Consider the following 24,146-nt stretch of genomic DNA (forward strand, 5'->3'; position numbering starts at 1 on the left):
GAGGCTGCCCACCCACTCACACTCACTCCATGAGCTGAGAACACCACGCGTGTATTTATTTCTCTTGCACTATGCTCTAAAAGGCACTAGTTTGGGAGCGAGCTATCTATGAAATTAAATAATTGATTTGATTTGCAGGAAATGCAGATAGCCACTTAGCAATCTGACTAATACACTCTAAATTGCTTGGGTTGTGGTACTATTTTTGTTACATATCAAAATACTTGTTAAAAAACTTCCATAATGAAACAGAATCTGACTGCTTGGAAAGACAAATTTGCAAGCCTGTTGTGAAACAGCCTCTAAATATCTGTAGCAGCAATGTGCAGACTTTTCCCTTTAATTTGACAGCAACTAAAATTCCCGTGCTCTCATTTACAGAAAGCACTACTTTGTGGGTTTGCAAATGATAAACAACATAGAAATAACTGGTATTTCTCATTGAAACTGAATAGCAGGTACAAGTAGATAATATATCCTATCTTACCACTCTTAGGTCCCCAAAATTGAATATCAAGAAAAAGACAATCTCAGCAGTCTTAGCTGACCAATCAGTGACTGGTACTCCATGGCTCTTAAACCTAGTATTGTTAGTTTTGACTTTGTGGGCCGGTGTTAAATCCGACTGACGTGAAGTCTCGAATTTGCATTAACTATGGGTTTGAAAAAAGAAAATAGGCCCCCCATCAGCAAATGGCATGGCCCAGTGGTCCCAAGCCACAGATGAAAAGAAAATTTGCAATTAATTTGGAAATCCAGGTCTCAGAGTCTGGAGAAGAACTAGAGAATCACAAGAGTCAAGCTACAATGTGAAGTTTCCCGAGTAGGTAATGGTTTGGACAGCCACATCATTCGACTGAATGGAAAAAAAGGGAAGTAAATATGGACACTGTGACAAGACTGAGGATTCAGAAAGAAATAATGCATTCATTAAGTTTTAAGCGTGAGTATGGATTGATAAAAGGATGCTTTGAAGCTTAACCAGCAAAAATTCTGTACTCATATGGTGATTGTCTTCAAAGTAAATGCGGGTGAAAGCAAAAAAAGAAAAAGATTGTGGTTCAACAACTGTTTGGGCTCCGTGTAATGTCAGTTTGGAATCATTACGTAACACAAAGGAGACAGTAAACACATTTCTGTTCACTGTTATCAATTTAATTTAATAAAGGCCAAATCGTAGATATTCAGCAGATAGCACAACACCAGTAACACTGGAATGGGAGAATATGGCCTTCATTGGCATGAGTTTTCAATTAAAAAGGTCAAGAAATTGTTTCAGTTCGCGTTGTTGCGCATTAATTCTCATTTCTTGCAGTCTACACCCAACATTGGTACATTTCACGTAGTATGAACTCACTCAGTCATTAAGATTTGACATTTTCCAGAGCAGTGCATGGAAGAAACGTGTAATCGTGGCTCTCGCTTGAAACAAAACGGAGATGAGGCACAGACGCAAGAGACAAGCTCTGGTTCTCCTCCCTAACAGTAAGGATCACTTTCCAGACCTCATTAGGACTAATGACAATACCCTGAACTCAAACGTAGACAAGTCCTGGTCAAGGCAGCATCGAACATGTGTATGAAGTGATTATACGCGACTGATCTGTTGTGTTTGTCTGGCCTCCTCTCCTGTTGTCTTATTAAGAGCCCGCATGAGGATAATCAGTGTTGTCATGTGACGCTGAGCAGATGCATGGAACAAAGAAGTGGAGGAGACCAATGCGGGCCCAAGGTGCATCTGCGGGGGAGGAGAGAAGAGAAGTACGCTGCCTGAGCTGATGCTCGCTGATGGCGCACCCTGTCAAGTACCGCACTCATGCTACTAATGGGTGGAGAAAAGGTAGAGGGTGACTACGTCCAACATTTCATGTCAAATCCACCTTAATAATTTGTCACTTGCAGACGCTGCGTGACTGACACAAACTGCGGGTGAGTCGGACTCTTGCGCCCACCCAAAATGGCACTTGGAGAAATTCACTTAACTAACGCAGTCAACTCTGGATCCAGTCCGCACCACTGACTCATTTGAATTTCTCGAGTGGAACCTTCACTTGAAAGCAAGCAACATGAATTTGAAACCGATTAGGAGCTAGGCATGGGTGACTCTGCTACATGAACAACCCACTCTCATTCTCATGGTGAACCTCTTTATTCGACTCAATTCTGTCCCCCACTCTTCAGAACCTGAATCCCAAAGCAGAGACTGTTAACTCATTCCGCTGAGTCTACAGGGAACACTCATTTTTTATGCAGACACTTCTAATGCCTATAAGATGACCTTGGTCTTATCGGGACAAGTTCGAGATCTCAGCAAAACTGGCGAGTCCCAAGCTATTATTCCACAGATTTGTCGGAAGCCGACAATACCATTGTTCATTTGTCATCACGGCCCATTTTGGGCACCCACCATGTACGATATCGATAATGAGATGTCAGAGATCTTTGCCATCTAATCAGCTGCAACAATACTTAAGATAAGTGTCATCTCGAAATGCGTGAGCTACAAAGATGAATATCTACCAATGCAGAAGCGTCTAAGTATATTCTGGAGGATAGTTTAGCATAAGAGTAATTGGAAAGGCATGCAACCCATGTGGATTTAAGTGGATAGTCCACATCCTGCTTTACATATCATTAAGAAAGAAGACTTTCTTTTGTGCGATTGGTTCCATTTTTAGTAGTCCAGTCACATAAGCAGACAATTAGGGCTTGTTAGCCCATCTCCTCCGATGCTTTGCAAGGAGGACAGCGCTCCAATCTGTGGAGAACAAACAGTTCCCTTTTAAGATCCTATGTCGGGCGCTTAGCTGGTAAACTCCCATTTATGCTCCTGAACACCCAAGATGGAAGGAATTAGCTCCCCCAGACAGAACTGAAAGACCGTAAGCTGGCCGCATACCTCTGAGAATAATTAGCTTCTAACTTTAGATATTAAAGAAAATGAGTTTGCCACAAAAATGACCATACTTCAACTCCATTAGATGTTTTTTTTGTACCACAGAGCAGGCAGGGAGCCATGCGCTCAGCGAGGCACCATCTTCCATAATGCATGTTGGCCCCTTCCCTGCTCTGACAGCACTTAAGAAACCTACAGCCATTTGAGGAACAAAGATCTCATCCATTTTTCAGTTTTGACGTTGCCTGTCTGACGGGGGAAATGGTATGTGTCTCTGTGTTTGCGGACAGGTGTCTGCACGAGAGAATTTGTGGGGGCAATTAGAAGCATGTTTTCAGGACACTCATAAATGATCTCTACGCATGTCGAGCGCCTCTTTGCACGAGTCTTACTTTTAACGAGTTCTTTTCATGCAGTCCTCCAAAGGCTCGCTCGCTGGCGCTGCAGATTCACCACGTGGCTCGTACGTTCACACGTAGAATAAAGCCTCCAATTGAAGCTGGAGGGAGGGATACATACTTACCGAGCAACAGCACTTTCAAGAGGAAGAAAACAATCTTAAAGTAGGACAAAATAGGGTATAAAATTGTTTCACAGGAACGCACCACTGAGAGTGGACAGCTCAAATCTCCATTTCTGTCCATGTCAGACAGCTTATCTTCTGAGTCTCCCAAATAACCCCTTGTGTTTTTTGACAGAATGTGTTTTTGACATGGTTAAAATGCCATTAGATGGGTAAAAGTAGAGGGACACTCTTCCACCATGAAGGAATTGCTGAAAGATCTCGAAACATAACCATTTACACAATTTAAGTGTTTTAGACTGAAACTATGTAATTTAAACTGATTGGTGTTAAGAGATTTAATGGTCGTTGCTAGCCTTCCAGTGTGGCTCAAACACCAAAAACAATGCTAGAGAGATTAACACATTGAGTGCCATCGATGACAAGATATTCATTCATTTTCTGAACTGCTTCTGCTCACAAGGGCGACAGGGGTTCCGGAGCCTATCCAAGCCCACTAAGCGCATCAGAAGGGGACACCTTGAATTGGTGGACAACTAATCGCACAAGTACAGAGGGACAACCATTCATCTTACTTTGGGGCAATTGAGTGTTCAACCAGCCTACCACGCATGCTTTTGGACTGTGGGAGGAAACCAGAGTACCCGGAGAAAATCCATACAAGCCCAGAGAGAACATGCAAACTTCACAGTCAGGATCCAGCTGGGATCGAACCCTCGACCGAGGGACTATAAGGCCAGCGCGTTTTCCATCCGCCCCACTGGGCCGTCTTTTTATTTTCTATAACTAATTAGAATCTAGAATTTCCTTAGGATTGGCTAACAAACCACAATGTATACCACCATTTTGCTTGTAGGGAAGGGCCTAGCTCATATACACCGCTGTAAAGGACAACACATTTGTAAAATGCAAGAACGGGTGGCTAATGTAGATTTATATAACAATTCCAGATGGTCGATAGAATTGTACAGTAATGGAACAAACAATTGAACAAAATTTGTTTGTTATTATTACAAGAAGGTGCGGTTATGCTTTTATAGAATCATCAAACCTTATTTCAATAAATATTATGGCTCGGCATGATGGGTTTTGCGCTTTCATGTTTATGGAGCCCGGGCTCCATAAAGCATCTAAGTGTCATTAGGAGCAAACTTTCCAGCTACTTCAAGCAAGCTATTTCTAATGTTTGGCAAAATCTGAGGTAGGCTGATTCTTATTGCACATTATGTGCTTTTATGCACGACACAAGAGCAAGACGTGCACATCGTGAGGGATGCATTAGGAGACGATACGTGCTCTCTCTTTTATTGATTTCTATGGGCCTTTTAATTTAAGGCATTCTCACTTAAGGCTGAGTTGAATGTGCGAAAAGGCTGGCTGCATATCCAGCTGTTAATGCGACAACCATGTTCAATTAAAAATGTATGAAGCCACAGATTCAAATCACCGTGAAAGTAATAGGATTGGTAGAAAATACAAGCGCTGTCTTGCAAATGTTTCTCCGAGGTCCCATTTTGAGGGAGAGAGCGGTCATGGATTAGTCTGCCAAAAGACCATGAGTGAAGCAAAATGAGGACAATTAATCCCTTGAATGCTGACAAACCTGGTGGTTGCAGCTAATTGGCGAGAGTATGACCTTTGCTGAACACTGACCACTCTGCTACTTGATAACTTTCCCCTGACTGCGTGGACTGCATGAAATTGCGCTTTTGAGCTTGGGCGACAATAGAAACGCCACACAGAGAAAGAGAATTAGGGTGCAAGGTAGTGCTGGGCTAAGGTACTCTAAGTCAAGCTCATTAACCCCAGCAAGAGAGATGCCACATTGAACCAGAAGATATGCGTGGCATTGGGTCACATCCTGAAGAGCAGCTCCTTGTCAAAGCTGAACTCTCAGCTACTGACACAGCAACGTTGGCATTTCTTATATTAAAGTCCATTTTGTCTGAAGGTGCCAGAGAAAGAGGGGAGTCGCATTATACTGTAATTAAATTTACTGTATTCCTCCGGCTATAAGGCACTTTCAAATCCTTTAATTTTTCCCAAATTTGACAGTCCACCTTATAATCCAGCACACCTTATGTATGAATTCTGGTGGTGCTTAATGACCTCAAACCACTCTTTTTAGAGCATAACTGTATTATACTGCTTCAGTAAAGTGCTCAAGACACACATTCATCATCATCAAAACTACGAGTAAAACTCAAAAAGAAATAAATGAAACAATGATTACCGTATTTTCCGGACTATAAATCACACTTTTTTTTCACTATTTGGCTGGGCCTGCGATCCATACTCAAGTGCTTCTTATATCTTTCTATTTTCACTCTGACCACCAACAGCTTATGTTGCTTTTTTTTAGGCAATTCAAAAAATTCATGTTACAAAGTTGAAACTGTCTTTCCCTTTGATAGCATTGAAAATCTTATCCAGTAAATTCAATTCAAAACTCAAGTGTAAATTACTTAAACAGCTTACCATTAACAACATACATTACATTCAACTTCAAGCATTAATGCATATATCTATATATTGTCTATTAAAGCTTTAAAGCATTAACTCAAACTGTTTAACTCTGTTTAAAGCTACAAGAAAACACATTTCTACGCATCTATTTCACAACTGATTGATTATTGCAATGTTCCCAATGTAAAATTCCTATTAGATTGAAAAACGAGAATGATCTAGTGGTGGAGCGTCGCTCTGCCGATGTGAGCTATGACATCATTATGTTGTCACCACATGCCTTAGCGCGTATCTTAATTTATGAAGCTTCTCATAAAGTCGCCTATAATCTTACCTTGTTCAAATAAAGGCTTTGCAGCAGGCAGGTGCAATCAGAGTGATGAGTAAACACATACGCTATGTCTATCTTGCCTATTAATCTGAGCAGCCAGCTGTGAGGAAGGCTTAGCAGCCGTATCTGCGGCGGTCCACACACCGGCCCGTCGGTGTCGCCGCCTCTGTTTGGATTTCATCGAGAGCCTGCGATGATTTTTGCAGAGAAAGCACAGATCAAAGCCAAGTGAATGTGGCTGTTTTGTGGAATATTTTGAAGCAGACAGCTTTTCTTGTAGATCTGGATCCATGAGAATCTTAACCTTTAAGCCTGTGAGAGATGATGGAGTGGCGGACTGGGACGTAGATGAAATGATGAAATGAGAACGCTTAGCATCATACTGTGACACTAAGCACATTAACTAGAAAGTGGGAAGTCAACTGGAGTTAATGTACTTTTGCTTTTTTTGCAAAGGTAGGAAGGTTGAAAAATAACACACTTTTCAATTATTAACCTTGGAAGAAAGGCCACAGGAACATTTCCAGTGTGAGCCAATGATATTTGATGAGGTTTTGGCATCAAAACACTGAAACACACCAATCTGCCTTTGGCAAAAACCAATGTGATAGACCTAGCAAAGAAGTGAGAAGATTTTAAGTGAGGACTTTTGTCCATGTCCAACATTGCTCCCTATTACGTGTAAAACATTTAGGTATTAAAAACAACAACCAAACGCTTAACATCAATAGGCTTCATTAGCAAGTCCTATATTTGTACATTGACAACATCCAGCACAGGTAAATCTTTGGTAGACTTACCAGCATCCAAGAGCATCGCTCAATCATTGAAATGAATGACATTCATTTTGCCGCAGAGTTGTTGGAAGACGTTTTATATCCTGTGGTATCCTGCATGTGGGACGACAGGTATGGCTTGGTGGTTAGTTGAAGCATGAAATTGATTTCAAGCTTGATTTAAAGGTTTCTTACAAATGAAAAAAAAACACACAAAAAACCCAAAATATAATTGATTACATGGTTTGAAACACAGTAATCAAATAAGCTTTTGACTCATTGGCTATGCGTTCTTTAGGACATGAAAAATAATTGCCAGAAGGCTTATCTGCGACATCTAATAATAAAGAGGTGATTAGCATTTGTTAAAATTCTTACACGGAAAAGGTCAAACTTCTGTTCCGACATAGGGAGATGAAAACATTCCACTTTTTTGGTAGGGAATGTCATGATTTGAATTAAGATTGTCAGATTGGCTGTAAGCTCATATCACAGAGCAGGCGTCATGTATGACCTTTTCAAGGAATTGTCATTTTCCACCCCTGTGATGCCACCATGGCTGAGTGGGGGAGAGGGGCCTCCTCCTTGGTCCCGTAATTTGTCCTGGCTGTTATCATTCACGCCACGCTTCTCCCAGCCACTGGCCCAAATGCCTATGTAACTACGGACCAGCAGGCTGCGACTACACAAAAATGAGAATGTAGCTCTTCAGGCTCCACTCTGCTCTTTGTGTGGAAATGCTTCGGCTCCGCTCTGTTGTTGGCCTGAGCATCACACTCGCCTAACCTGGCACACAAGACTTGAAAACCAAATGTATCACCGCTGACCATATTTACTTTTTATGACAGCCCTCGTGAAGTAAATCCAAAAGTTAAGTCGACCGATGTTTGTGGTAAAATGTTTGTCTCACAATGACATTAATTATAAACCACAACAAGTGAAAAATGTAGTGTTGCTAGTGCATGCAGAATTGGAACACCCTTTTGTCTGGCATACAAGAGCAAACATTTGCACAATTAAATCTCTGCATGGTAAATTACTCAAGGAGGGAACATAGAACTTACGTGGCCAGGGTCCCCCCCCCCCCAGCGCTTTATAAATCTTGCGAGTTTGCTAGGCTTTTCTTCTTCATAAAATGCATGAGAATTTGGTGTTGACCTCAGGTGGATGTATTTACTGTGGCTTGACTGTACACCAGTTTGCAAGGAAGGTCAGGGATTGTAGTGTTCTTACTTCTGCACTACTTAGTCACTTTGTTTTGACTGTATTCACAAGAAACACGCAAAACTAATCTTAAGGGAAGCAAATTACGATACTGTAAAGGCCTTTTCACACTAGCGCTTGCCTGGTACGGAAGGATTCATCAACAATGTGAAAAGCAACCTGCACCCTGCTTGCCAATGTGACCATATTGGAAGGTGTTGACATAGCAGCATTTCAGGAAGTAAAAAAAGCAAGGCTCTTTGATAACATGTCCGCCTCGCAAAGGAAGTATTTTTTTTCTTTTATAGCTGCACAGCTTTAAAGGGAGGTTATTGCAATCATAAAAAGGGCACTACTAGTTTGGCAGGAATGTAGAGCCTTTTAAATGTGTTCATGAGCTACAGTTCTACCCAACCTGCTTAAAAAAATAATTTAGGCTGAGCGGAGCAGGTTTAAAATCCTTTTCAGGGGACTCGATGTGCCCCGGATTGGATGAGGGCTATGGTGAGGAGTGGTGGTTCAGGATAGGCTAGAGATCTTGGCCCTGGAGCAACAGATGGTTGTCCATTGGCTTTAGGAATGGGTAGTGCGCTGTACCAACTGTCATTGCTAAAATATCTTACTTCTCAAAATTAGGATTTTGGAATTAGGAGCAAAATGTAGTGTTCAGTTTATTCACCCTCAACGCTCCGGATTCTTGTCAAGAATAATCCGTTTAGGTTTACTATACATGAAAAAGAATATTGAAATCGACTGTATTGACATTGACGTTCCTCAGGAGGGAAAATTGAAATTTTGATTCAAAGAGAAATCCTCCATAGCCTCTCAAGTGTGGCATTTAGGACATTGTCCTTGGTGCTCGTCTAACAGCACATTTCAGTTCTGCCCAGTTTCCTTCCACTGGCTGGATAATGCAGCCTAATCCACATTAGCAATCACTACAGTCCCTGTTGTGTGGTGGCAGGCCTTTCTAATTGCTTGGCATTACTGGGTGCTTTTCTTGTAAATTTGAAGAGGAAGAACATCATTCTGCTGCATCCAAGCAGCAAATGATCCAATTAGTTTAATTTCCAAGTAACACTAAAAGCCCTCTGTTACTGGTACTGCTCCCCCTTTTGTTTGTCAAGTGAAATACTGTAAGAATTAAGGAGGAGTGTTTGGGAATGTTATCATTCAAGTACAATTATTGGAGGAAAAAAATAATCTAATCTGACAAATCAATGGGGAAAAAAATCATATAACAAGAAAAGGTGCGTTTCTTAAAAACAATCCATAAAGGTGAGAAAAATAGATGCTACTAACACTGATGTAGTAATGGAACCTTATTTTACAATTTACCTAACTGATTTCAATTCACTGCCAACCCTCCCAGTTCAAATGAAAGATTTCTATCGATGTAAATGTAAGTCAATAAGTTACGCAATATGAAGGTAATAATTTAGATATCTTATAAGATTTTGGTCTAGTTGTGTATATTGCATAGAGTATAGCAACAGTATTTAGTAAAACTCTAAAAAAATGGTGGATCCCATCACTAAGCTTCAACAGCTAATACAGATCAGATAACGAAAAGCTCTTCATTTTAATTATGAAGATCTCTTCATCTTAAGTATGTTTGTTATACACATTTTTTTTGTCAATGACAATATCACCTCGGCCTGATTTACTTGTTTAAAAACACTTGACAAAACGGTTTGATCACGTTTTGAGTGGAGGATGGAGCAGAGTACAACATGGGAAAAGAGAATTTACGGTTAGTGACTTGATGAATTAAACAAATACTCATATTAAAGGGCGACTAATCTACCCTGTATTGTTCACCGAGAAATAAAAGTAAACAGCGTCTGAACCAAGTCCAAAGTAGTTTTATCAACTCTAACTGACTGTCCCCAAACTCCTTCAATCCTGCCAAAGTTTTCAAGCCACTGTAGCAGCGAGTTAAGCTTCTAAAGACATCAACCTAAAGCTGTTGACTTGTACTCCATCTTTTATTTCTCTTTCGTCACCATCCCTGGTGCCTGTCACTCATCCGCAGTCCCTGTTGGAGAGTCCCAATGGCCCAAGGCGTGCCACAACACACCAAAGGATACAGAAAATGACAGACCGATGATACTTGCTTTTGTGTAGCACATCATTTTGCCAATCATCTGCATTTCACTTATGTGAGACTCCGCTCCTCTACTCCAAGTGTCAAGTCTGTTGGCCTACTTAGTTTGAAAGTGAAGTTAAAAAAGGGAGCTGATGAAACCATCACGTCCGAGTCTGCTTGACAACTCGAGCACTAAAAATGAAAGTGGAAAGCAAGCCATATTATGCTTTGTTCCATGCAACAAATGGGAAAATTAATATGACAAGAAGCTCTCAAGTGTTGTTTTGGTCGATAATGTCGGCACGAACCCAGCAATGTTCCTCTCTGTTCTTTTCTGTGGTTTTACCTTAACATTGCAAACAGACAGGAAGTGTACCAAGACCATGGCTTTCTGTTTGTCAATAGCGAAACCTAGTGAACCAAATTTAGTATGTATTTAACAGTTTCTCTGTTACACTATCCAATGTGCAGTAGTCGCGAATGGGAAAAACTACCAAAAAATTTACTTTAGTAAAGTACTCTATGATTGATTATTTTTTACTGAAAGGGCTGAGGTAAACATACTCAAACTAAAACTAAAAAAGAGCTCATTTAAAATGTACTGAAAGTAAAAGTTACATAGGGTTATTTCCTTTTTTGTGAGTGTGTTTTTTAATCATTGTACAAAATGGGATAGGTAAAAAAAAACGTATGGTACATGCTTTCCTTTTGGAAAAAGTGACTCCTGCTCTCAAAGTGGTACAGAGTCAATTTTGGTTAGTTCCTCGGTAGGGAGCAGTCACAGTTTTTTTTTTCAATGATATACACATCAACTAATGAATATTACACAGTGTTATACAATGGAATGTCAATATAATACCTTGGCTTTTACAGTTATGATCTATGTGTAGATATCCCATACACTCAGAATTCTTTTTAGGTGGTTGCTCAATTTTTAGGATGGGACCGCATACAAAAGTACACCAAAAAACAACACAATTTGATGATGCAAACTTGTGAAGTTTCAAGGTCAGTTTATTAATAACACAGACCATAACAGTCTCATATCTTATTTTGACACAGTGCGAAAAATCTGGATTGTGTAGAAAGGGACATATATGTTCAGAGGATGTGGAGGAAGAAGAAAGTTACCACTTGAATTATGACCAGGTATACCAAAACATGTCAGTGATGCAAAATTGTAGGTGGGATGGAAAATGTACATTGCTTCAGTATTTCATGCCCGAGAACCTGTCCGGCACTCCTCACATGTGTATTGACACAGCTCCTGCTGTGTTTCTGATGTATCTGTGTCCAAGTCTCCACTGCAATAAATCACTTGACTTTGATTCCTGTAAATTGGCAACCTCTTTCACACGTTTTTTTTTGGTATGTGTGTGAGGAATATTTACCATCAGCACGCCTTTATTGATTCCTTTTGTGTGCTTCATCAATACGATAATGGCATTCTGGAGCCTACTCTGAATAAAATTAGTGGGCAGATATGCCCTTCAGATTAGAACAAAGACTTTCAGGATCCTTTTAAACGAGTTAAACAAGTTATGTGGTTTGGCATCAGCAAACTGGATTCACACATTGGATTCCCTGTGCCATTCAAAAATGTGACAATGTATATTTTATATCAGACGCAAACACAAATACAGTTCTGTGCCTGTGCTAAAGAAGAACATAGATTAGCAATGAGGCCATCCGCCACTCTTTGTTGGAATTACTGGCAGTTTCCTCCGACACACATTTAGAAGCTTTTCATGCAAAAACTGTGGGAGTATTTGCTAAGAAAAAAAAAATATATATATATATATATATATAACTATATCAAATTTGGACAGTCTCATCTCACTGACTAAATGCAGCCTTGTCAAATTGTGCTAAAAGCAAGAGGGTTGGGGGAGGTTGAGATGTTTGTTCTAATTGACGCAATAATGAATGCTAACGGATTTGGGCCTTGGCTCGGATGGGGGGAGGGATCGGTGCCAGGGTGCTTTTTAAAGGAGAGCGGTCTCTGCAGCAGCCCTGGGCGCTTGGCACTGCCACTTGCTCACAATCTTACACAAAAGTGTGCGGCAAGGACCTTGAGATAACCGCCCGTGAAATATCTCATCACATGCCTTTGATTACTTGTCCACTGGTTCCTGTTTTTGAGCCTGGTCTGCTTCAAAAACAGCAAACAAACATGATTTGTTTGACAATGGCTGCTTCACAGGCAGACAGTTGACGAAAAGGTTCTCACCCTAGCTTACCGGGGGGTATCTATCATACCCAAGGAATGAAAAACAAAATCTATTCAATTGCACTGAGAGTGTCCTGATTTTAAAACTCAACGACGTATGACATCTAGTTAGTTCCAATCGTTAAAAAAATGCTGCCGTCATTGTTAAAGCTTTTGCTCAGGCAGCTTGCTTTTAAAGCGTTCATTTTGACAGCACTAATAGAAATGAAAACATCATTCAGTTCAGTTGGAAAACTTGTTGCAAGGGCATCGTGAAACTTGAAGTCAAATGGCAAAATTACAAACAGATTCAATATAATGCTACCCAGGTTAAGAAGACATCAAGAAGACAACTTTAAGAGCTAATACATTAACATGGATAGTTGCTACATTAAACTTTGTATTTATTCTTCAGTTACACCTAAATTCCCAGGCTATTTACACTTTGGGAGTATAATGCAATAATATAAAAAGAATTCTCAGATTGCTCATTAAGAGGATTTAAACACATTTCCAATCCTGAAGCAACACTCTGTTGGGTTTCTAAATGTTATGTGGATATTGTGTGTTCTTTTAGTGTAAGCTATTTGTATAGACTATTCATGAGTGTGTGCTTATGCGTGTGTGTCCCCGCTGGGGGTGAAGACTGAAGCGCTTTATTAAAATGATGAGAGCAAGTTCAATTTGAATCATGCAGTGCCTGTCAGTGGCTTCTCGAATTGCAGGGCTGATGAAATTGCTCTTGCGGTTATTTAAAAGCAGTTGTAATCCATCTGAAAATGCTGTGATATAACCCATTTAATTTCTTATTCCTCGCAGCAATAACACCGAGTAACAAAAATCTATCAAAGCTATGCAGCCTGGTGATTTAGTAATTATCTGTATTTTACATTACTGCAATTCAGCCAGGATTAATTGGAGTCTTATCTGAACAGAGTGGCAGGTCACTTACCTCCATCCAGCACAATGTGTTTTCATCTTAATCATCCACCTCCACGAGTTCACTGGTGACCTGCTGTGACAAGAATGATTATTTTGCTGGTGCACATAATCAGCAGTAAACATGGATATGCATACCAAAACCACCAGCTGTTCATAGCAGTTCTACAAAGTTAACGTTTAAATGCTTTGTATCCAAACTAATATTACATATGGCGGCACTTTTTTCCACATTTATAGATCAGATCCCAGCCGACAATAAAGTGTTGCTTACAACTGTGATATGGCAAAGTCGAGATTCGCAGTGAGATATTTGGCAAACGTGAAATGTCAGAAAACCTTTTTTTTTTCATTCTACAATTGCTTCTGCTAAACACGTCTCAATCTTTGCTTCATTTCAATTGACATTGGGGTGCTTTTTTTGGTGAATGGAGTCATGTAATAGTAATAGATGCAATATGAATATATGCGAGCCATGTCACTGAAACTAAAACTTCTTATGCAAAGTCACAATGAGTCTGCAATTGGTAATGAGTATATTTTATACATTTAGGGTGATTTTCCAAATGAAACAGTTATAATAAGGTTTGTGTCCTAAAGTTGCTTGAACAGGGTTTTGTATGGAGACCTAATACAATTCAGCTGCTAAATATAGTACCTGCTGGGCATATATAAATATTTCAAAATAGGGTCCAAAGTCTGTTTATTTGAATGGAGGATGATTGATAAGAACCTTTGAAATCCAAACATGCCTTTTTATCCTTATTGGTCAATTTCATCATCTTGAATTTCTTCAAATTCATGAGGTTGAAGGTATTTGTTAGTCCATTTTTTAATGCATTGTTATCATAACTTTAAACAACTGAAAGCAAAGCCTCAACTCTTTGTAAAGAAAGATTTACAAATTTAAACAGCCAAACTCTTCTCTCCTAGTTTTTGCTCGTATATATAAGCAAAATGTGATAAGTTGTTTTTTGAAAAGCCTGTTTTAGTTTCATCTCAAAAGAGATGGCATAAATAAACATGTAGAAAGGAAGATGCAACCTTGGGTTTCAAAAGTTAAGCCCTCTAAAAATGAGCTAGTAACTGCTTGTAAGGGTGTTAAACTGATGACACCTCTTCTTCTTTTTGCAAAGCTTGAATGCACACATATCAGTATAGCTTATGTGTCATTAGTTCCACTGGAAATAAAACGGTCCAATCCAAAAACTTTTTCAACTCCCAGAGAACAAAGAAGTATGCTGAGCACAAAATCTTAACAAAAAGTCAATGCCATCTATTTTCAATACCACAACCTTTAAAATTTGAAAAAAGCACAGTCCCACTTACGCGGCGGAGCAATGATTTGATCAAAGTAGGTCATTGGTGTAGAACAACGGTGAGTGGAAGGAAGAACAGGGTGAGCAACATGATTAGTGTCATGTTGTGATTCTGATTTGCGAGAACACACCAATATATCCTGTATTGATCATCTGTTTAAGCTTGGTTAATGTATGAGCGATGTCCAGTGTAATCCCAAATGGTTAAATTGCCTGCAGGTGGTGCAGCGAGCGGTAATAAGTCTCTTTCTCACTCTCGCTTTTATCCACGTGGGCTATCTGACATGTGACACGTGATAGTGGAAGGACTGTTGGTTATCATATAATCGAGACTGAGTGAGGTGTAATATTATTGAAGAGCAGTCACTAATTTTGCTGAGAGACTCCATTGTTTCAGATTAAAATGAATGGAGCAATATGTTGTGGACATTTGCATCCAGCACCGATGCAAACATGAAAGGTGACAGTTTTAATTTGTTAAGTCCATTGAAACAGTGACAGTAAGAAAAATAATACATGAGCCTAAAGAATAAATTATTGCAGGCAATAGATAGACAGTAGAATATTTTTTTCACAAATGATCCTTACTTAACACGCCAAAGGATTAGATATTGCTTTTATTCTTGCGGAGAGCTAACAAGTATGAATATGTCATAAATAAATGTCATAAATGTGTCTGGCCTGGGAAGACGAACTTGTGGAGAAGCACTATACAATTTCGTCATACGCTGCTGAGGGTATGATGACTACTAGGCTTTTTGTCAAGTCAATGATGACGACAATGCCTATGTCTGATTTTCAATTGTCATGTACAGCTATGTTGCATCAAAACAAGTCCAGCCAAGTTAGTTAGCTTATTTACCCAAATTCGAGGGTCTACTTTAGCTTTAAAATGGTGTCAAACAAAGGCAATATTTTCCTATAAATTCAAACCCCAGGGACAAAACCTTTGGCCGTGTGTCACCATAATTAAACGTGTCTGTGCCCGACTCTCGACAGGGCCAATCAAGCTTCGACATCTGAGCGGCTCTTCCCATTAGCACATTGGCACGGGTTAAAGTGTCTTGTCTACAGCTGCAGTGGCACAAAATGATAACAACACAAGCTGATTTACATAATGTAGGGGCTTCTGACTGAAAGCAATGCACCCATCTAAACGTTACGGCCTTGGGAAATGATGAGCAATTAAGCAGCCACAATTTATAGCAAGGCTATAACATGAAAATAGGTATAGCCGTTTGTTGCTTCTGCATGTGTGTTGTGTTGTGGAGTGGATATGTGTGTGTGTGTGTGTGTGTAAATGTGTGTGCTTTGTGAAGTTAAGGACATCAAACCTGCTTGCTGCCTGCCGGTGGATAAAACACATAAAAGACTGTCCTCACTGAGATTAATTGATTCCTTCACATTTGGATTCAGTTCAGAGAACCAGAGAAATTGGTTGTTTTGACTGAGGCATGGCTCGTATTCACTCAGCCACTCGTGGCCTAAAACACACACAATAAGAACACTGTTTGCTAGGTACACAGACAGCTTTAAAAAGTCTGTCTACATCATCACGGCAAAGACTTCAGCTTTGCTATAACTTTGTTCTGAGCATGTTGGGAAACTTTCACAGACAGAAAACCTGACATCAGTTTTGCCACGATGGCTGTGCTCTCAAGTTGTATTATGTTTTTGGTGTTTGAACATTATTTTCTTCATATCAGAGGTCTAAGTAATGTGTAAATTGCAAACTTAATGTGTGATCCCTTATTCCACATGATGCTTATATATACTAGGCATTAAAGTACTTTTGATTTTGTTTTTCTATCTTCCCAAATTCAATTAAATGCATTTTTTTTCTTACGCCTTCAGTTTGTTGTCCACCCTATCAACAAGGTCACCCATTTTCCTATTTGCATGCACTTTATAGAACTATGCATACGGTATTTGCATGTACTTTATAGAACTATGCATACAGTATTTGCATGAACTTTATAGAACTATGTATACAGTATTTGCTTGTTTGCAAATGGCTTACTATCTGTGCAATGGTAAACTTTCATACACCTTTTGTATTGATTTGTTAGTTTGTCTGCATCTAATGATGTGAGCAGTGAGTACATTGTAGGCAGCAGGTAAGAAAATATGATTAGATTTTCCATGCCTATGGGATTGAGAGCATTGACGACATAGATGGGAAACTTGGCAGTGGAGGGACTTGATGATGGCATTCTCATGTATTTTGATCTCCGCTCCCAGAAAGCCTCCCACACACTCTGCGGCATAAGTGCTCGCGTCTAATGCCCTCAGAGGATGTTTTGGTGCGTCAGTATGAGTCTAATTTAAGGATATCTGCATGAATTGGGAAGGCCTGGGGCCAAGCGTCTCCCATTTTTATAAAGGAGGGGGGTTCGTTTGCGCCCCTTTCGGGACGAAAACCGCATTTCAGATAAGATCGGCGGAGGAAAGTGGTGAACCGAGCCGTTTGTTCTCGTTGGCCATCTCTCACGTTGCACCACTGATTGGGGGGAAAGCTAAAATTGCTTTCACCGGGGCTCACTCCAGCAGTAAGCAATGATAACTAACAATGCCCCGGGGACCTAGTTAAAGCTGCATCACACGCACTAGAAAACCACTTTAATGTGGCAGCATTAGGAAGCTGTCAGTTGGCTTGCTGGAGAAAACAGATTCCAACTCATTGCAAATTTTCAAAACATTTGTCATCTTCTACGACCCCACTCCCCACCCAAAAAAAAAATGCGTATAATCAAGGAGGCATTTTAAATTTAATTTCACACAGCTTACCATGAGGAAAAAATATTTAAAAGGTCATAATAGTGAGGATACGGAACCGAAAATTACCATTCGACATCTGCTCTTCACCGCAACCCTCGGCTGCCTCGCTCAGCCAAGAGGATCATGGAGTTCATGTCATGCAGTAGGTTGTTATTTTATCATGTTTACCCTTGTTATGATTCAGCTACTGTTGAGTGCGCATGTTTCGGTATTACATTAGTGACAAGTATAGTTTAAATGTGTGTTATCTCAAAGGCTTTGCTTATCTTTTTTTTAATAACTAAAAGTCATTTTAAAAATGGGCGCACAATGACTGACTGATGAAGAAACGCATCCCCTCTTTATTGATCCATATGCTGAATTCAATCAATTCCGCCACCATACTTTTAACGGAAAAGTAACATTTTAAATCATAACTTTTTGAAGAAATGAAATAACATGCCATTACAGCATCCTGTTTACATATACACACACACAATATATATATATATATATATATATATATATATATATATATATATATATATATATATATATATATATATATATATATATATATATATATATATATATATATATATATATATATATATATATATATATATATATATATATATAGAGAGAGAGAGAGAGAGAGAGAGAGAGAGAGAGAGAGAGAGAGAGAGAGAGAGAGAGAGAGAGAGAGAGAGAGAGAGAGAGAGAGAGAGAGGAAGGAATCTGTTGTTCATTGGATAGAGTATGTCTGCATATTTGGCCACGCAAAGGATGCTGAAAAACATTTTCTTAGGTGTTTCAAGGAAAGTGATTGAAAAAAAAGACACCCTAGCTTTTGCTAATGTCTTCTACTCCAGATGGCAATATTCTGTGTGTCTAAGAGGTGTTCTTATCCATTTAATATATGCTCACAGTGTACCCTGTCAAATATAGATTTGAATCAATAGCACTCTGGAGTGGCTCGTTAAACTTAAATCAGCTTGGAAGTGGTGCATGCTTGCCTCACAGCTGCTGTCATTAACCACTGCCTTGCAGATTATTGGAGAAACGTCCTTGTATGAGCAGATTTGCCAGTTTTCCCGAGGAGCGTCCCCTGCAATGCCTGCCGGTGCAAAGGACCAATTACAACTGCTTCTTTCTAGAACAAGTTCTATTTTTTTTAACCCAAAACTGAGAGACAGTATAGAGTACACTCACAGACCCAATGAGTTAAAAACAAACAGGTTATCACAAACGAACCATTAGTGCAAAAGGCCCAGTGTTTAGTGAACAGTGACCTTCTCCTGAATCGTGACTAAAAATATGTTTTTTCAACCACAATAAAGACCATAACACTTCAATGAAATGATTCACTTCACCCTGCAGAGAAGTACAATAAAGGAAAGGGTTAACAGCAATAGCAACAATAATGTGGGTGCAGTGAGATGTGAGAAGTAATTAGTCAGCCTGCTCTCCAATATTTATCCAGTTAATTATTTGTGAGTATTACTCTTTTTCTTCCCTCGGCTGCCCGTGTTGTATTTTCCACACCATTTGTCACCGTCCAACGATTGAGAATCCTCGTTTCCTGATGTTGTTTTCTTCATTTTCCCATGCTTGCCGAGGTGTTACACTGCTTTCCCCACTTGTGCGAGGTCATTGGTGATTATTTATTCATTTGTATGTTTGAATGTCTCGAGCCAGATATGTGAATGGATGTCAAACATCGCAGCGAGGTCACCGGGAGGTCAAATTACTTTCAGAGCCATCGCTAATTCACTTGTTTTTCCGAGGATGGGTTGGACGCGTTTAAATGTCGGCCAGTCAGAAGAGGAACTAAAATGGATCACGACGAACTTTTATCATTTAATCAATGCTTCATCCATGTTCCTTTCTGGGTATTGTATTTGAAAGAGTGGTCCAATGGGCGGGATTTTCAAAAGCGCAAAAAAAAGTGTAATTATTTCCTTCTTGCTCGGCAGTAATAATATTACAGTAGTGCGGTGTGCAGTGAGCTTATCTTTGGAACAAATGAGCCGTCCCCCAGGTGCAGACTTCAGCTAGGGGCCTGAGGTAGACTACTTTCTTCCCCCTTTCTTCGCTTCGTTTTTAGACTCTCATTCATAGCGCATGCAATTATTTTTGAAAATAAATGTAGCGTAGAGGAAAAAAATTGGGCCTCTTGGGCGACGCAAATGACTTCCTTGTTTTTATTAGAAGACAAGGTGTTTATTAGCGGCCTTGTTGGCTTATTGTAGGAGGTTTCGGAGTTTGAGTAATTGTCCAATTAGGTGTAATTCCAGGATTGGTGCTAACCCAGGCGATTGTGCTGTAAGAGGAAGACTACCACCGGGACACACATTAATGAATCCCACTGAGACCTGTCTACCTTTAAGAAAGAGAGAGGGAGTCTGCTTCTGTTTCGCCTTCCCAAATCTTTTTAACGAGGCATTATAACTGGGATTTACAATTGAGACAAGACACTTGTGCTCCCTCCCCCCACTTCATCGTTCCTTTTCCTTCTTATTCTTTCCACTGGTTTGCAGAAATAATTTATCATTCATGTTGTTTCACTTCTCTGAGCAATGGCCTCTTATTTAAACAGAAAGGTTACCTTAATTGTTATGTAGCTCAGCTATTTATGCCCCAGCATAAAAATGCATGTTCGCCGCTTGGCGGAAAGGTCACTTGTTATAACCCAAATAACTTTTTCCCCCCCTTTTGTTGGTGTGGGCTGCTCAAAGTGTTGCCGGCTACTTCACACTGGGAAACGGAACAAAGTTTGAGCAGAGGGCTCCTGAGGATTCCAATTGTTGCCTCGTCTCTGATGAGATGAACTCATTCTCTCTCACTTTCTCGTCCTATTTTCTCTTTGCGCTCATGTGGCCCCATCCCTAATTCTGTAGAACTCTGTTGTTTCTGGAATGCAGTCGGTTGCTAGAAAAGTTTTGCCTACGCCATCTCGTTTGGTTCTCTAACCCCAACTAACTGCTATATGGTGAATATACGGTTAAAGTAAGAATAATTGATGGGCTTTAAAGTACAATTTGATTTTAGGATGCTCTCATTAATACAAACCGTTAAGGGTAAACAGAGCAGATGAGCTCTTTGTATTCCAAAAAGCGAAAACAGCTAGTTTAAACTTCATATTATTGGTTTTGCCTTCGCATACTAAAAGTAAAACTCATTAGACTGAGTGTCATTCCATATCATGTTTTAATCTGCTTCCAGTAAAAAAAAAAAGACAATTGCCTCATTTATCATAGGATATTGCACCATGTCTGTTTTATTATTATTATTTTTTATAACCTGGGGAGACAGATTCAACAGTACAGTGGTGCTGTACAGTGGCCCTTTACATATGTAGAACATTCCATTTAAATCAGACTCTAATGAGGATAAAGCGTTTAAGAAAATGAGATTTTCATTTTGCCTTGGATAAGTGTTCTAAATGAGCAGAGATATCTTAAATAGTTTTGAAATTAGCAAAGAAATCACACTTTGAATCACCAACAATTATGACGAAATCTGAAAAAGACGGCAAGAGGATGTTTGCTCCTCAAGATTTTTTTGCTTTTCACATACCCAGTAAGAAAACAATTTTATCCATCAAATGAAAATGAGTTGGGGCAATCGTTGCAATATTCCTTGATGTTGAAGTATGCACGGATGTTGTCTTAGGTTGTTCTTTGTTTAAAAAGCTTAGGAACTTCTGTTCTTTACCATTGAAACTGGTGATCTGCAGTTGCCATGGCAATGACAGACACATAACTCAACTTTATATCGCACTTTCACTACAGCTGCTCCTTCACCAAAGAACACATGACAAACTGTAGCACATTGTTTAGCAAACACACCAAAACATCTCAGTTTGACTACATTACCTTTGTTCTTTGAAGCCATTTTAGTCCCTGAAGTCATGGTTACAGAGTGCATGACGTTGCTTGTGTCTGCTCACAAGCTTCAAAGTAAACAAGCAACTGCAGTTGAACTTTCACTCACAAAAACAACGGGTCAATTCTCTGGAATAAACAGTCATAAACATTGATAATCTAAGACTTTCCATTAGCTGTGACTTGCTGTCAATGCTAGCCAATTATTTTACAGAAGAGACAGCAAAATAAAACACTTAGTACGGAGGAGGATATGCCGTAGGCAACTTGTTATAAACAAAGAGGTTTGAAAAATTCATAAAGGTGAGCGCTGTGACGTTTAAGTTCTCGGACAACATCCTCACGCTTGTCAAAGTTTACCGGCCCGCTCTTGTCGGACGAAAACAAAAGTGTCGGGGCTACTCTAAAAAATTCAACGGGCTGCATAAAGAACAAAGGTTTGTCACGGCAGCGTAAGGTGACTTGTAAAGGTCTCCAGAGTTCCAAATACTTACTCCCTGTTGCTATATATGAATGGATTAGACACTCCAAATAGGACATGAAATAAAAGTGTAGACCCGAACTTAAGACCTCACCACTAGACTCGTGGACCCAGAGTGTAGATCAAGTGGGCCTTCCTGGCCAAGTCAGTCGTATTAACACCACCGGTCTGATGCAGAAATTGTTTCCCCATCTCTTTTTTAAGGTGGCATCGCAGAAACAGCACCTTCCACATTCTTCTCTCCATCCCTTCTCACATTAGAGCCTCTCACAGTCTAACCAGTGACAGCGTCATATCCTGCATGGCAGCTCCTCGCTGCTCATCTTCACACTAAACCTTGTCCCTCTTTCAGGCTTATGTGGCAACATTCCTTTGCAAATAAGCTATTTCAAAAAGATTCATGAGCAGCTGGAGCGGCGCCGTCATCGGCTCCTTCAGCCTGACGTCTCGGAAGGCTGGAGGTTTCAAAACAAAATCTGGATTCCTGATCTACCGACAAACTGAGCCATTGGGAAGGCGCTTTTGCTAAGACGCTTTGTGACAAGATGATTCAGAGACACTGACTCAAATTCCCTATGAATATGGATGCTACTGTTTATGCCGCCAGGAGGAAGGGGGGTTGAATCAAGAACACTTGAGCGGTAAATATTTTTTCCAAAACGGCAAACAAAGTCTTGGGTTGCTTTTGGCGACGCTATATATCTGTTTTGCGAGAAAGAGATGATTATTTTTCCAACTGTGTGTGGGTTTGGACTGTCAGTTCATACCATCTTAAAAAGGATTATCTGATACACCTAGCTTTGATTTCAATTTGAATAGGTGTGAATTTATTTTGCGGCGCTCAATATCACATACAAATAAGTCCTCCATAATCCAATTCCACCCCCACCACACACCAAAAAAGGATGAAATAAGAATCTCATTATACTCTCTTGCTTTATACCGCCTTGTTCCAAATTCAATATCACTTACATTTACCTGAAGCTCTTCAATGGGCAGAAATGTGAGAGAAGGGCAGAGATATTATTCTAATTTCATGAGAAAAATCATCTCCAAGGGTTAATTCATATGGAAGCCCGAAGCCTATGACTTATTTACCGACCTGCCACATTGACTTCAGAGCGCTAGAATGTGGCGGAATGAAATTAGATTGCATTGTGTGCCTCTAATAACTCCACATGGAACAGCTCCTCACTCTGCTTGACACCCGGCACCCGCGTACAAAATACGGCGGCGGAGAGGGAAAGTTAAAGTTGCTCAGGTTCATTCCGAGGCCCGAAAAAACACAATGAATCAAAGTTTACTAAAGCTTGAGAGGGACAAGGAGCTATGTAATTTGCCGCGAGGAGTGTCCTCTGAGGAGGCGCGCCGCGCTCCGGGAGGAGACGCTCTCCTCTTCTGTGTCTGCGGTGTGAGGTGCTGATAAGATGAGGTGTCCTCTTTAAGGACTTGATTAATGGCGGCGGACCAGAAGGCCTCTCAGCGCAGATACTGTTTGCCTTTACTGAAGCACACTTGTGCGTCAGGTAGATGTGAGCTCCCGGGATGCTTTGCGTCATTCGCGCCCAAAGCTGAAATTACCGCTCATCTTTACTTAGGCGGCTAAGATCACGATCGATGTTTCACAAGTTCATTGAAGCGGCGTCCTTCATTAGGTTTGAAAACCATTCACGGTGATTGATCCACGATGAGTGCATGGTATTGATAAATAATTAAAAAGCTCTCTGTTTAATTTGGAGCTAAGTAGAGGATGGAGTAGACTTTGGTGGGGGCTGTACTGGGCCAGTGGGCTCTTAGTTGGTGTAATGAAGCCTGGCCCCCCGCAGTGGCGTGCTCACTTGCCGCTCCGTGTCCGCTTCCCCACTTTGTCCCGGCGGACGTACAACCAGCTGGTTCCGTCTGCCAAATCCCAGGCAATCAATGCAATCTGGCTTGAAAGAAAATCAATAAGATGTATCCACTCATGTCTCCCACCGTAGAAGAGGGTCCTTTGCGGGAGCAAACCAACATGCGAGATTTAGTACAATGCTAGTACCTGAGGTATTCTGAGGGTGAGGCGGTGGCCCACATTTCAACTTATCTTTTTAGGTTTTCAACATTTTGAGCTCATTGTCCTTCTTTGATGGCGATTGACGTTCAATGGAGTGAATAGGATGGGTCATTGGCAGCTAATGAGTTACACAGTCACCCCAAATTCAGCAAATGCATACATCATGGCAATGATGTCATTATAGTTGGAAAATGTATATATCCTTGGAGAAATTGATTTA

General features: G+C 40.2%; 1 long non-coding RNA gene across 9 annotated transcripts in view; it reads right to left on the reverse strand.

The window, feature by feature from the left end:
- The window catches only part of LOC144194060 (uncharacterized), a 134,277-nt gene that overhangs the window by 19,544 nt on the left and 90,587 nt on the right, over positions 1-24,146 (reverse strand). For 5 of the 9 annotated variants that reach the window (XR_013325828.1, XR_013325823.1, XR_013325821.1 and 2 more), the window contains 2 exons: positions 13,446-13,508; positions 7,017-7,106 (listed from right to left, as the gene is read on the reverse strand). This is a non-coding gene — a long non-coding RNA (uncharacterized LOC144194060). Of the gene's footprint in view, positions 1-6,219; positions 6,405-6,474; positions 6,830-7,016; positions 7,107-13,445; positions 13,509-24,146 lie in introns of those variants that run through there. The other 4 variants (XR_013325827.1, XR_013325825.1, XR_013325826.1 and 1 more) reach the window with 3 other exon arrangements.

Source organism: Stigmatopora nigra, chromosome 3 (assembly GCF_051989575.1).
Source record: "Stigmatopora nigra isolate UIUO_SnigA chromosome 3, RoL_Snig_1.1, whole genome shotgun sequence".
NCBI classification, from domain to species: domain Eukaryota; kingdom Metazoa; phylum Chordata; class Actinopteri; order Syngnathiformes; family Syngnathidae; genus Stigmatopora; species Stigmatopora nigra.